Here is a 13,476-nt window from a genome sequence, read left to right as displayed (position 1 = left end):
AACGGGCGACGTCGTTGGCGACGTCGTGAACGACGTCGTGGGCGACGTCATGGGCGACGTCGTGAGCGACGTCGTGGTCGACGTCGCAGGCGACGTCGGACTATATCGAGTGGTTATCGGCCTCTGAACGTGGCTGACCAAGGTTACGTCTAAAAGAAGAATCGTTAAACGAAACAGGATTTAAAACGCAAAAAATGCTTCAGTCACTCCCGATAAACATTTCTGTCGACCCGAAAATGTTTTTACACCTATATCCAATCAAATACCACCCTAGAAGGCCACTGTTCATTGTATGTAAGGCATACCCATCTGCAAATGAAACGATCTCTTCCCCACACTCTAAACATAATCACCGCCACTATTGTTCGGTCCGGCATACCTCGGGCCGTCAAAAGCAGCTTAAACCTCACACATGTATCTTGAATTGCGTCTTAATTCACAGATTAGTATTACATCTACCTATATATCACTTTTCCAGCCCCTTTCTCTCTCCATTTTCACCCGTAAAGGTCCGGATTAGAAAGTGCCTTCAGTAACCCATGCTTGTCGTAACGGGGCGCGGGTGGTCAGACTCGCTGACTTGGTTGACATATGTCATCGGTTCCGAAATGCGCAGATCGATGTTCATGCTGTTGATCACTGGATTGTCTGGTTCATACTCGATTATTTACAGACAGCCGCCATATAGCTGGAATATTGCTGAGTGCGGCGTAAAACTAAACTCACTCACTCACTCACTCTCTATTTTCAACATAGCCTCAATCAAAAGTGTTAAGTTTCTGTTGGCCCCACTTGGCCGGAGCTGTCAAAAGCAACTTAAACCTCGCACATGTATCTTGAAGTCTCACAGATGAATCCTAGATTCTGTTTACATCCAATGAATATAGTTATATCTATCTAAATACCACTTTATAGACCCAGTTTTCTTTGTAACATCACAATGTGGCATTTAGGTAGATATAATACTGATCTATGGATTTAAACACATTTCAAGATACATGTGTGAGGTTTAAGTTGCTTTTGACAGCCCGCCAAGTCGGGCCGAACAGACTGAACACTTTGATTGAGGCTATTTTGAGGGTTGGCAGACAAGGGCTTCACTTTAACGGAGCAGTTACCTTTACATGTGGCATTTTGTAACATTTCAATGGGATATGTAGGTAGATATAATACTAATCTATGGATTTAAGCACAATTAAAGATACACCTTTGAGGTGTTAGATGCTTTAGACGACTCGAGCCAAGCCGGACCGAACGCTTGTGACACAGTGTGTTTGTTCAGAATATATAGAAATGAAGGCTGCACTTCGAGCAACGTGTTTGCTTAAAATACTACGCTTTGAGACTCTATAAAGAAGTATTTAGGTACTAGTAGATATAATACCATTTTGCCTTTCATGTGTACTAGCAAATTTAAGCATATGCATACGCGCTGGCTATCGGATTTGGGCTGGTGTTGTTTACGGTTTAGAATACAATGAAAACACATAAGAATGTGTGTTTGTGTAAATGTATACTTTCTTTGATCCTTTATAACATATTACAAAAGGTTGTCATTTAGTATATTTCTTTTAACATATATAATCATGTCATAATTTCCCATATAACATGGGGAGCAAATTATTTCGAAGCCATTGAAAATGTCCATGCATCTTATTTTAAAATATTTCTTACAGAAGGTATATTTGCTTCCAATAAAGCCATACTTGGCGAAACAGGATGCTATAACATGCATATTGAGAGTCAAATGAGAGTTATTAGATACTGGATTAAACTTATAAGAATGCCTGATTATCGCTACCCCTATCAAAGCTGTCAAATATTGTTATCACTGGATAAATGTGGAAAGTATTCATGGGCTTCAGATGTGAGAAATATGTTATTTTCAAGCGAGTTTTCTCATGTTTGATTTAAGCAAAATGTGGGTGATATAAAAATGTTTTGTCAACATTTAAACAACGAATAAAAGATATATATTCACAGTTGGTACGCATCAGTCAATTCATCGAGTTTTCTTAGTCATTATTCACAATGTAAATCGATGTTCGGACCTGCAAAATATGTCAGTGTTCTTAATGATAAGTCCCTTTTAAGAATTTTTTGTAAATTTAAAATCTCTCTTCATGCCTTAAAAATACAACGTTTTAGAAAAGATAATAATATATTGGAAGATTTATCATGTTCTTATTGTTCTTCTGGTAAAACTGAAGACGAACGACACTTATTATTAGTCTGTAAGACTTTCTCTGCCTGCCGAAAGAAGTATTTAAAATGCACTAATGATGCCCCACAAACGATATTCAATGTACTTAATTCTAATAATGCTGATATTATTAAATCTGTTGCCATTTTCATGAAACATTTGATGTCCATCCGTAAATCACATGTAAAATCATAATTTAATGTCACGTGACCAATAGTTGTAATTGAGTAACTTCAATTGTACTCTGGGCCACTGGGCCTTAACTACTGAATAAAGCCTGTGTGACTGTCTGTCTGTCATTGTCCAGGTACTCCATCAATGTCGGGTGGTTATTTGCAAGCCTGAACTTCAAGGTATCTAGTCGTTCCTCCAAATCTCTGTACTTCTATTTGGGGTCAGTCTTTGGCCGGCATTGTACTGAAGCATCTTTGCCTCGTTCAGTCCTTGTTCATCTTCCAGGAACTTGGCCATCTCGAATAGGGTGGGATGTTGTTTTACCACAACCTTCATGAGACGGCCATGCCAATTGCAACCCCGGAGGTTGTTGTTTGTGCGGGGGCCGTCAGTATTTTTGGTACAGTCGAAAAGATTCACTTTGACTTCGCTGTGTACAGGTCCGTGGTTGTGGTCTCCAGGTACTTGGGAAATTATGTCGTTCACTGTTAAGACTGATATGCAGTCGTTCTGAATGCATCTCCACGAGATCCATTTTCCCATTTTCTTCTTGTTCACAATAAACATATAACCATTTACATATATGTATGTTCCACCACGAGAAGTATAAAGAAATCTATTGTGCATTTTCCATAACTGAATTTGTGGAAATGATGATGAAAACTGTCAATTCCAACATTCTTATAGCTTGCACGTTTATGTAAGAAATTGAATAACTCACTACTAATGAACTGAGTGAACTAAACTCACTCACTAAACCCGCTGGTTCACATGTCAACCCGCTGGTACAAAAGTCATATTTCGTTTCCTGAGTGGAGACATTTTACATTTTGTAGAAAACCAGTGTTTTGATCCTTTAAAAACAACACCGTTTTCACAACATCAAGCATCAACTAAATTTGACATAATTTTTTTGCTTAAGGTGTTCTGGCGCTTACCCTTGATTGGTTTACTTAAATAAGTAGTAATGTTGAACATGAAATCAGTGATTAGAGATCAATAGCAGTATAACTGCACCACAAAAGGTTATTCCCCGATTTTCCAATATAACAATTTCTAAACACGACGTCGCCCGCGACGTCGTGGGCGACGTCGACCTCGACGTCGTGGGCGACGTCGCCTTCGACGTCGTGGACGACGTCGATTTTGTATTTTTGTCGTAGATCTCTCTTGTGTATTTCTGCGCGACGTCGTGGACGACGTCTTACACGACGTCGTGGGCGACGTCGTCTTTTTTATGCGACGTCGTGGGCGACGTCGCCCACGACGTAGTTCTTTTTTTACGCGCCACGCGATGGCAATTATAGGACACCATACAGGAGTGAGGGGTCAGACGACCGTGACTCCTAACTAGCCTCATAACATTCATGTACTGGCACACATACATTCATAGATAAACGCAACACCAAGTTTATATTCACATAGTTTTTACTCTGTCTCAGTCCATCTCTAACTACAACTTCATCAACAGACAGGATAGGCTCGTACCCCACAGGCAACTGAGTGACGTGGACTGGCTTCGGTCACTTAAAAGCACGCACCACTCGCTCAGTGCCAAACCTATCTTTTTATATGGTTCGGGCCTGGCCTGATCCTGATCACCTGTTTCAACCCATCGTTTTGATTCGTTAATCCTATATCCGTCCCAGTACTCATGAATATTATGATTGGAAAATTATCGGGAAAAAAGTTCGGTAACTCTCCCCTTCTTGTTGATCTATTATTGGGTTCTGTCTCAAGCGACGTATATATTTCTAACTTACGACTAACGCCATTCTCTTCAGACTTTCTGTCTCCCAACAATGTCTGGGCGTTATCCACCATGAGCCCAACTGTAACTCTATATACGGAGTCCGATGTAATTCTCTTACTGATTTAGGGATGCATTTTGTACCTTATAACATCCTCCGCCTGTGGACAAGAGCTGCCCACAGCTCGGGTAAAGTAAACATGAGGGCCGGTCGGATAGGTTAAAACTTAAACACAACATACACAATCGAACCAAAATAGGATCGGTAATTTCTGATAAGAAGTGACAAGTCATGTCAAACTCACTAATTAAGTAAGAAAATTCGTAGACACGGTGACTATTGCCAAAGAATAAGAGAGGAATCCTATGTTACTTCGGGTAACCACAAAGCATAAACATCATATATCATATTATTAGATGAAAACACAACATTCAATTAAAGTCAATACGAAATGTTAAAATGTCCCTGATATGGCCAAATATGGCACCACCATTCACAAAAAAGTCCATCTGTCCCGTCCATCGAATACACTGACAAATGTCTACGGAAGGAGTCATGTTCCGATTGTCATTCATTATGCACTGAACACAATACACTGTGTGCGAGGCCACCACAAAGTCAATTTCCAAACACAAGGCCTGATCGGATCGCACAGCATAGTTCTTGGCTTATGCATCCAAGTGAAGAGACGAAATGTTCTGCACACTGCGAATGTGAGTCACTTGGCTTTCGCTAAGAGGAACCCTGTTGCTTTCGCAACTGGTAGGCAGGGAATCATCGTAGATGACTGCAGTTTTGATCGCTCATGAGGAGCCTTCGTAAGCAGCGTGATGCTCAGCGTCCCATCCCGTGTGAGAGTTTTCGCCGGGAACAGCATAAGCTTGGAACCAGATTATCGATGTTGCGTAGACCAAACGACAGTCGGGAGGAGCTTATCTGTTCTCCCGTCCGAATGGGGTCCAGCCATCAATCTACAACACTTGAAACGAGTGTTAAACCACCACGAATATGAGTAGGGTTATAATATACAATGTATATTGGATACAACATCAATACATGTTAAACATGACACGCTCAAATATGTGTCAACCTGTGTACAGATCACAGTAGACAATATCAACATTCGTGACTGTTGATGTCGTGCCGATTAAAATGTTATTTTAACCCTGTAATACATGTAAGAGGGTAAGAACATCTAACTAACACCACATTTAGTAAATGCTTTGCAGTTAAAATAGCAAGAACGAACAACATTTATAAATATGTGATGGACTGAGAGCATACATTGAAACTTGGTTATAAATCGACTATAGAACAAGAATTCTGTTTGTGTTCCTTGTGTATACATGGATACGTGAACAGGTATATAAATATAGGTACAGTTGAAAACACTGACTTAACCGTACTTCAATTTACACAGAAGTAAGAAAATCACATTAGTGAAATGAAAACGGGAAACCGTTAGTATCCGCACCACGAGAAAAATATTCGGGTAATACATCTGATTGGTGAGAAGAATGAAGAAAGACAATAGAGTTGGAAGAAGATATTCAATTCAGCTTTAAGGAAGCAGTAATATCTAATTCTGGCCTTTTTACAATCTGGAGGCAGAATCATCAGGCCAATATAGTCGCGACGTAGAGGCGTGTTGGTGGGATACTGGTATTATCTCAGAAAAGTGATACAATATTGTCATACGAACGAGTATTAAGATGTAATTGAATATTCCTTTTGTGACCATAACATTCTTCCATAGTGTCTGGCAGGAGACAGTCTAACATTATGAACACGTGACTCAATCGGCTTGTGCCCACTTTGAAAAAAGTGGTACCAGAAAAATGACAGATGAATGGTAACAATAATCATCAAATGGGTAAGTGGATATCCCATCTGTTTTAGGGTTTAATTAACCGACAATGGAAAAGCAACAACGCAACGTTGTAAAACCATAAAAACATTGGGAGGAATCGCTTTAATTGCCACGCCTTTAAACAACTGATAGCAATCTTACCAGAGACATAGATCGATTGAGTCGGGGTCTGAACGAGCAGGTTGGGACTATCGAATAACAAGTTATGAGTAAAGAAAACTCGTTGAGTACGAAAGTTGGTTAAAGGGTTTGCAGCAGACAACGTAAGGTCACGGGGGCAGAGATACAATTGTGAGAGAATAATCTCATGACAAGCAAAAGAAGTCGTTAAATGTTAAACTAAGGACGTAACCGGTCGATTATACTTCTTGACTCTTCGAAGAAGTAAAACAAACACCAGAAATACTGTCGATATGATGAGGAAAACATCCATTTAATCAAAGACATAAAAGATAGTTGGGAATAATTCTGAGGGGTGGTTGTCTGGTGTGCTTTCCAGTTTGTCAAACCATTAGTTGGAGAACCTGCTGTAAGTATCGTTAAAGCAAAAGATAAACGTCGAACTTTCAACCATAAATACAAAACAATTATTAATAAAAAGAGGGACAAACCTGCGGCAAAACTAGCCGTTAAATGATAAGGGTCGCTGAACGACTAATCCAAAGCAGAGGATGGAAGGGAATCCATCCAACTATCTTCAATTAAATTATCCGAAATCACCTGTGCCTTTTTCATACGCTGGGCAATAAGGCGTAAGTCAAGTTGAAACTTTTCGTCCTGTTTCCGAATCTCATCGAAAACTTTATCCTCGATTAATAAATGAAGAATTTTAAAAGCAGAATCTTCTACAAGAGGCTGTAAAGTTTGGAGAGGTTTCAGTACGGACGAACTGAAAACTTCCGATAAGAGTAGAAGACTGGGTGGATATAATTTTGAAGTTGTTGACTTTTTCTCACAGTGATGAATTCTCATGTCTATGTCGAATTTATCCAGTTTCAACCCACAGCGGTAAGGAATTTCGAATATACAAATCTGACAAGCTGGACGCTTCTCAATGCGACCATTGCAGGTTAATATAATAGTTTTTATGCCACTGAGAAGAACAAGGCCTGGTTCGATTTCGAGAGCCATCGAACCAAGCCCGTTTAATCTAAATTTAACATCACACAAGGATTTAATTCCTGTTGCGTCCTGATTAAAAAGAGCAAGTGCGCAGGTGAGTACAGTGTTTGGTTTGGGACTAAGAAAAACATGTTTGAAAATCCCTGGTAGAAAATTCAATATACTGATCTTTCGCTTCCGAAACTGCCAAATAATCAGCGAAATTCATAACCTGAGTGACATGTGAACTTGATTGATTAATTGGTAAGCCAAATGAATTAATTCGATATACATCGAGGAGAGTTGAATGAGTCTGGATAGGAACAATGAGCGAAATTAAAATTGAATCTCCAGTTCTAGAACAATGTACAGTGCATTCCCGATAATAATAGCCTCGATCCTTGTGAGCAACGTGAAACAACGGATATTCTGCATTGAGACGTTTTTTAATCATATTTAGGGCCTTCTTTACTGCCGTGACTGGGAGCAAAGATGGACTCAAACGTTAGAGAACTAATTGCTGAATACCAAGATACATGTCGTCAATTTCCTGTCGAATATTCGTTAAAAATGTCAGACGATCTAGCAAAATTTTCATAGAAATAAAACTACTTTTTTCTACATCTTGTACCTGTTCGGCGACCTTAGAAATATCCCTATGATTCGTTTCAATACCTGTTAGAGCGGAAGAAATACGGTCATTGGTTTTAGCTATAAATGACGAGTTCTGACGCACTTGTACAACACGAGAAGTATTAGTTACATGCATTGATAATTGTTTGACATACTGCGCCAGCCGTTCTACTTCTTCGACTGTAGCAGTACGAAAAAGTGAACGACTAATGGATCCGATAAATGGAAGAATTGCTCGTTTCGTGCGTGAATCCTGTTGAAAAGTTTTAATATGCGGAATAAGTATTTTAATATCTTTGCTGACATTAGTCCAATACTCGACATTTTGCACACTTCTATTTACTTGTAACCTTGTGACAATTGAATCATGTAACATCGTAAAGAATGATCTATAGCATGGGCTAGCACCATGCGTATAGCATCATATAGTGATAATCCTGAAATATAACACATGCAAAAATCAATGTGTGGGTGATCAGTCCTCGGCATGATATTTGCAGTGTCATAACTAAAAAGGTAACGAATTAAAACAATTTGTCAGAAACAATATTTCAAATATTTTGTTAAAAATTCTAACTCTTTCGTTTCTCAATAAACGACTTCAGTATCATTATAATCATAGGTCTCCTTCGGGGATTTTGAATTCGTGATCATCTGTAACCACATGTAATGTGCAGTTACCTCATGTAAAGTGCAGTTCTCCTGGTAAATCCTGGACTATTTCTTTCCACTGAGTATTCTACGCTCGCATCCATTTTGCTATACAAAGTATTCCTGTATATCCAAGGTGACTTTTTATGCATGTCCGATGTTAACGGCTGAGAAATGGGGGTTATGATGTCTGTATCCGTATCAGATTTATGCAATTTATTAATTTGATTGTAATGACCGACAACTGGAAATGGGTTAGTTGGCCTATGTCTGTGGTTGACAAACCGTCTAAACCGTTTAGCATGCCAGGAACTTTCTGTCGTTTACGATTGTCATAACGTGGTCGTTTGCTCCTACACGGTGCCAATTGATTGGACTCGTCATATTGTCTGTGTGATGTGGAGTAATCTCCTGTCGGGACAGCGGTTACTCTAAGTGAGCTGTCATCATACAAGTCTGATGACAAATCTGCTGCGATTGGAATAGATATCTTGTTGTAGTTATCCGACTGGGGAAGACCACTGTCTGAATTCGGTGAACATTCTGGAAACGGAAAGCTTGACAGAATCTCTGTGGGATGCCAGTGTTTGCCCGGTCGATACTGAACTGTAAAACCTAGGCAGTGTTCCATTTTTGATGGGGGAGCAATTGTGACATTTTGCCGCGAGCGAGCAGGAATGTGTTCTGAATTCGTTGGGATTGATTGTTTACCAGCAACAGGTGGTAATATAGTACCATTCGCCCTCATTGGAACAACTGTTGAACCATTTTGAATAGCCAAAGTATAAGATTGAAAATTCATTACAGCCTCTTGACGTATCAAAAAAACTAAGCCTAAAATCATGGGAGACTCAAAATTTGCAACAACTAGAAAACATTGTTCTGTTCTGAAAAACACCAATAGTGATGGGAAGTACAACTTGCCCTAATACTGGCACTATATTTTGACTTATCCCTTGAATAGATGGCACATCTGACTTTTGAATAGGGATTTCTTTCCATATGCCTGAATCATTGAAAACTTCCAGGCTTAAGACACTAGAACCAGCGCCTGAATCTACAATTGATGAAACTAACTTTTCTCCCAAAACAACATGAATTGTATTAAGCCTGTTGTCGCTTTCAAATATAGTCTGCGAAACTTTAGATTTCGGCTGATGGTAACGAGGAGAATCACAACCTTGTGGTGTCAAATAAGTATGGTCAAACCTGTGTTCAGTACAATGGGAAAACTTCCTGCGTCGTCTTGACTTTAATTGCTATCTGCTAGTTGGGTTACCTGACTGGTACCTAGCCCTGCATACTCGTTGAAAATGTCCTATCTTGTGACAAAAATGGCACTGAATATTCCGTGCGGGACAGAAATCAGAATGAGAAAAATCATACTCACCACCGCATCTGTAACACTGCCTTCCACGGGGCATGTTGTGTCCTTGAATGGGGTCTGTCCATCGATGAGTGGGCTGCCACGCTCGATCTGTATACCTGGATTGTCTGGGGAACTGTGGACATTGATTCTGTCGGGACTCATAAGTATTGATCTGTGACGATACCGGAGCGAGTTTTGCCGAAAGTTCAGCAATCTGTCCTCTCAGCGTATCTATTGCAATCATAACGTCCGTACTGTCTTCTGACGGGGGAATGACTGATCTAGCCAGTCGCGCAAATGAGACTGCCTCGTTCAGCACAGTGGGTTGTTTCATTAACACATGTCGCCTGGTATTGTCATCCAGTCCCCTAACGAAGGCGTCCATTCAATCTGCATCTGTTTTTCCTAACAGGATAGCCGTCTTGGTCAATTCTGCCAAATAAGTATCTATAGTTTCCGTAGGGGAAAACATTCGATCCACAAAAGTTTCTAAAAGGGCCCAACTTGGCAGATATGTGAGGCAGATCCCACAATGGTGCATTTTGCCATTTACAGATTCTTGGCATTTTTATTTTTCTGGGTTTTCATGGAAACGATTTGGACTTAGTCTCAAAAGGGAGGGATGGGGTTCGTTTTCGGAGCACAACTCAAAAACTGTTCAATGTCTTTCATCAAAATGGTGCCTTTTGCTATTTACAGATTTTCGCCACCATGTCGAATTCACATTTGATATCAGTAGCGCAAACATCTAGACATATTAAGCTCGGCACTTGATGTTTTGATGATCCCAGATCTCAAGACTCCTCCATGACCAGGGCTCATCTCATTCCAGATTTAATCTACCTTCCGATCTTCATCTTTGATGAATGATTCGGTTTAATGAATCTACCTTTCAGGGTAGATATCAGCTCTATAACCACCCATTTGTGCATTACTAGATAAGCTTGCTATCCAATATTTTGCGACGCTTCCCCCGAGTCAAGTTACTACAGACTACTCATAACAGCGTTTTGGTGTATCGCTGGGTGCAATTATTGCCTGGTTCGTCAGCTTCAGCACCCTTCCCTTTACATCATCAGCAAGTTTCTGGACAGAAGGGGCAAGTTTCTGCACATGGTAGCAGTGATATCTCGTCAAGTAGCCAGCATCGCTTAGCCAGGATTTTATGGGTTGTGACTTGACCGGTTAACCGAAGACCGTTTTGTCCGGATGTTTTTCACTGTTGCATCGTGGGTTACGGTTGCAAATGGCGGACTACTGTTTGTTTACCAGAAATGTTGATGATTAGAGTGACTATGAAGTGCACTGGCAGACTTGTCTTGGTCCCATGAGTAGGATATCAAGTACAGCCTTCAATTGCTACTAACAACGAATGGTGCCATTCCCGGTGAGAGTGATTGTGTCGGAATTTCATCTGCCAGCCGAGAGAGACTGGTTATCGAGCGTGACAGAAACACCCTAAAACGGTTTGACTTTGACTGGGGTTACTCCGTTTTCTACCTTAGCTCAAGCACTGAGTTCAGAGGTAACTGCAGTTTTGTCCGGACGGTCACCAGGCAGCGATCTACTATCTATATTTCTCCCTGGTGAACCATCATTTTGTTTGGTCAACCAAAAATCCTGACATCGCCGATCGTAAGGTTTGCAAATGGTTTTAAGTCAATTTCTTCCAATTCGTTTACAATGTGAACGTTCTTGTAGATTGACTGACAATCTCCATGTGCCGAACCTACAACATTCAGCACTCCATTAGTACTGTCATGATAGCTCACAATAATTGAACGTTCCTATCTCAGGAGATATCCGTTTGTCAGACTCAAAGGCAAGAGTTGCTAGACCTCTCATTTCCCTCGACCTGCGAGATGCCTACCTTCACATCCCGATACATCCAGACTATCAGAAGTATCTTCTATTCACTTTTAAGAGGCGTCATTACCAATGGAGGCTCCTGCCGTTTGGCATATCTACGGCCCTGTCGTGTTTTACTCGGGTTACCAAACTGATAACATTACAAGCTACCTGCATTGTCGAGGTGTGGCCTTCGAGAGCTATATCGACGACTGTGTTCAAGCCCAGCAGGATCCAGTTGTCCTTCATCTCCACAGGTAGTTCACCATCAAATTGCTCACGCAATTAGGGTGGCAGCTGAATTTGGAGGTAACACATCTGGGACGACAACCCCAGGGAGTTGATTTGTCTTCTTGCACAACTTCATTCAGTCCTCAACACCTGTTCGTCGACACATCTCTTGAGGGCTGGGGTGCTCACTTTCTCCATCATCGAGTGGCCAAGCAGTGGTCATCGGGAGAAAAGGCCCTTCATATCAACAAATTCGGCATTGGACAGTAGTACTACGGTCATCCCATCTGTTGATTCAATCAGACAATTCCATGGTAGTATGACACATGAACCATCAGGGATCAGCAGATCTGCTTCAGTGGATGTTTCAATATTATCAGCTAATTGATTCACTCATCATAGTGGTCAGAGCCTGACACATTCCCTAGGTGAGGAATGTCTTTGTTGATGCCCTGTCATGTCCCGTCACCCACGGAGTGGAAACTACTACCTTTGGTATTCCAAACAATGATCTTCCCGTTATCTCGACCAGATGTATACCTGTTTGCAAATCGTGAGATAGGATAAGCTTAAAAATTTAGAAAGTTTAACTATATATTGTATATTTATATATTTATCCTGTCTCACGCGATGTATGTCCAGCCAGCCTCCCCGCTACTCAGATTACGGCGGTAGCTCCAAGAAGAAAATGATCACTCTGAGGTAGCCTCGTGGGTAGATAGGGGAGCGTGCTGCATGCTCGGCATGGGACCTGTCCTGTAAGGAGAGCAGCCTGGGGAACACAGGCATATGGACAAGAGAGGCCAACAGGGAACGTTCTCATTCGTTCCACTCAGCGTGGAAGCAAGAGAGAGATGTGCAAATCGTGAGATAGGATAAGTATATAAATATACAATTTATAGTTAAAATTTCCAATTTTTGCAAGGTTATGCAAATACGAATGTCAAAACTATTTGGTTTAATAAATAGTAATTATTAAACTTACAATGTTTTCTTGTTCCTATCATTGGTTGGCACTGGGGTGGAATATGGCTCCATTTTCCATGGTGGAGTCTGCGAAGCTGATTTGGAAAAAATAGGGGGTTTAGCACTTCCGGATCTAGCGTGCCGACTATCTCAAAATGGGTTGTGGTTAGATGGTGTTCAGACCATCAGGTAAATATCAGTGTTGGAGCCCCAGTTTATTCAGGAGTCGTCTGATATACCTCAGTGTATGATAAGAGATCGGGAATAGTCCCGACTGGCTCAAAATGGGCTGTGTTTGAATGGTATTCAGACCAGACATCGAGCAAATATCAGTGTCGGAGCCCCAGTTGATTCAGGAGTCGTCTGGAATGCCTCAGTGTATGATAAGAGAGTAGTGATAATCTCGACTGGCTCAAAATGGGATTAGATGGAATTCTGACAAGACATCAGATGTAAATTGATTAGATAATTGAAAACAAGGCATGTCAATCGTAAAATTTTTGTGACAAACGCGCACATGGCGAATAATTATACATCACTCTTCTGTTCAACGAAGGAAATCCGACCGTTAGTTGCCAACCACTGCCAACGTTGGGCCAACGTTGAAATGCTATGCTACATATTACATTGGGTTGATAGGCATATTTCTATTACAGTCACATTCTGGTCATCCTAACCC

Source organism: Haliotis rubra, unplaced genomic scaffold (genome assembly GCF_003918875.1).
Source record: "Haliotis rubra isolate DU_JTF1 unplaced genomic scaffold, ASM391887v1 Scf1387, whole genome shotgun sequence".
Classification (NCBI taxonomy): Eukaryota; Metazoa; Mollusca; class Gastropoda; order Lepetellida; family Haliotidae; genus Haliotis; species Haliotis rubra.
This window is presented reverse-complemented; position numbering follows the sequence as displayed.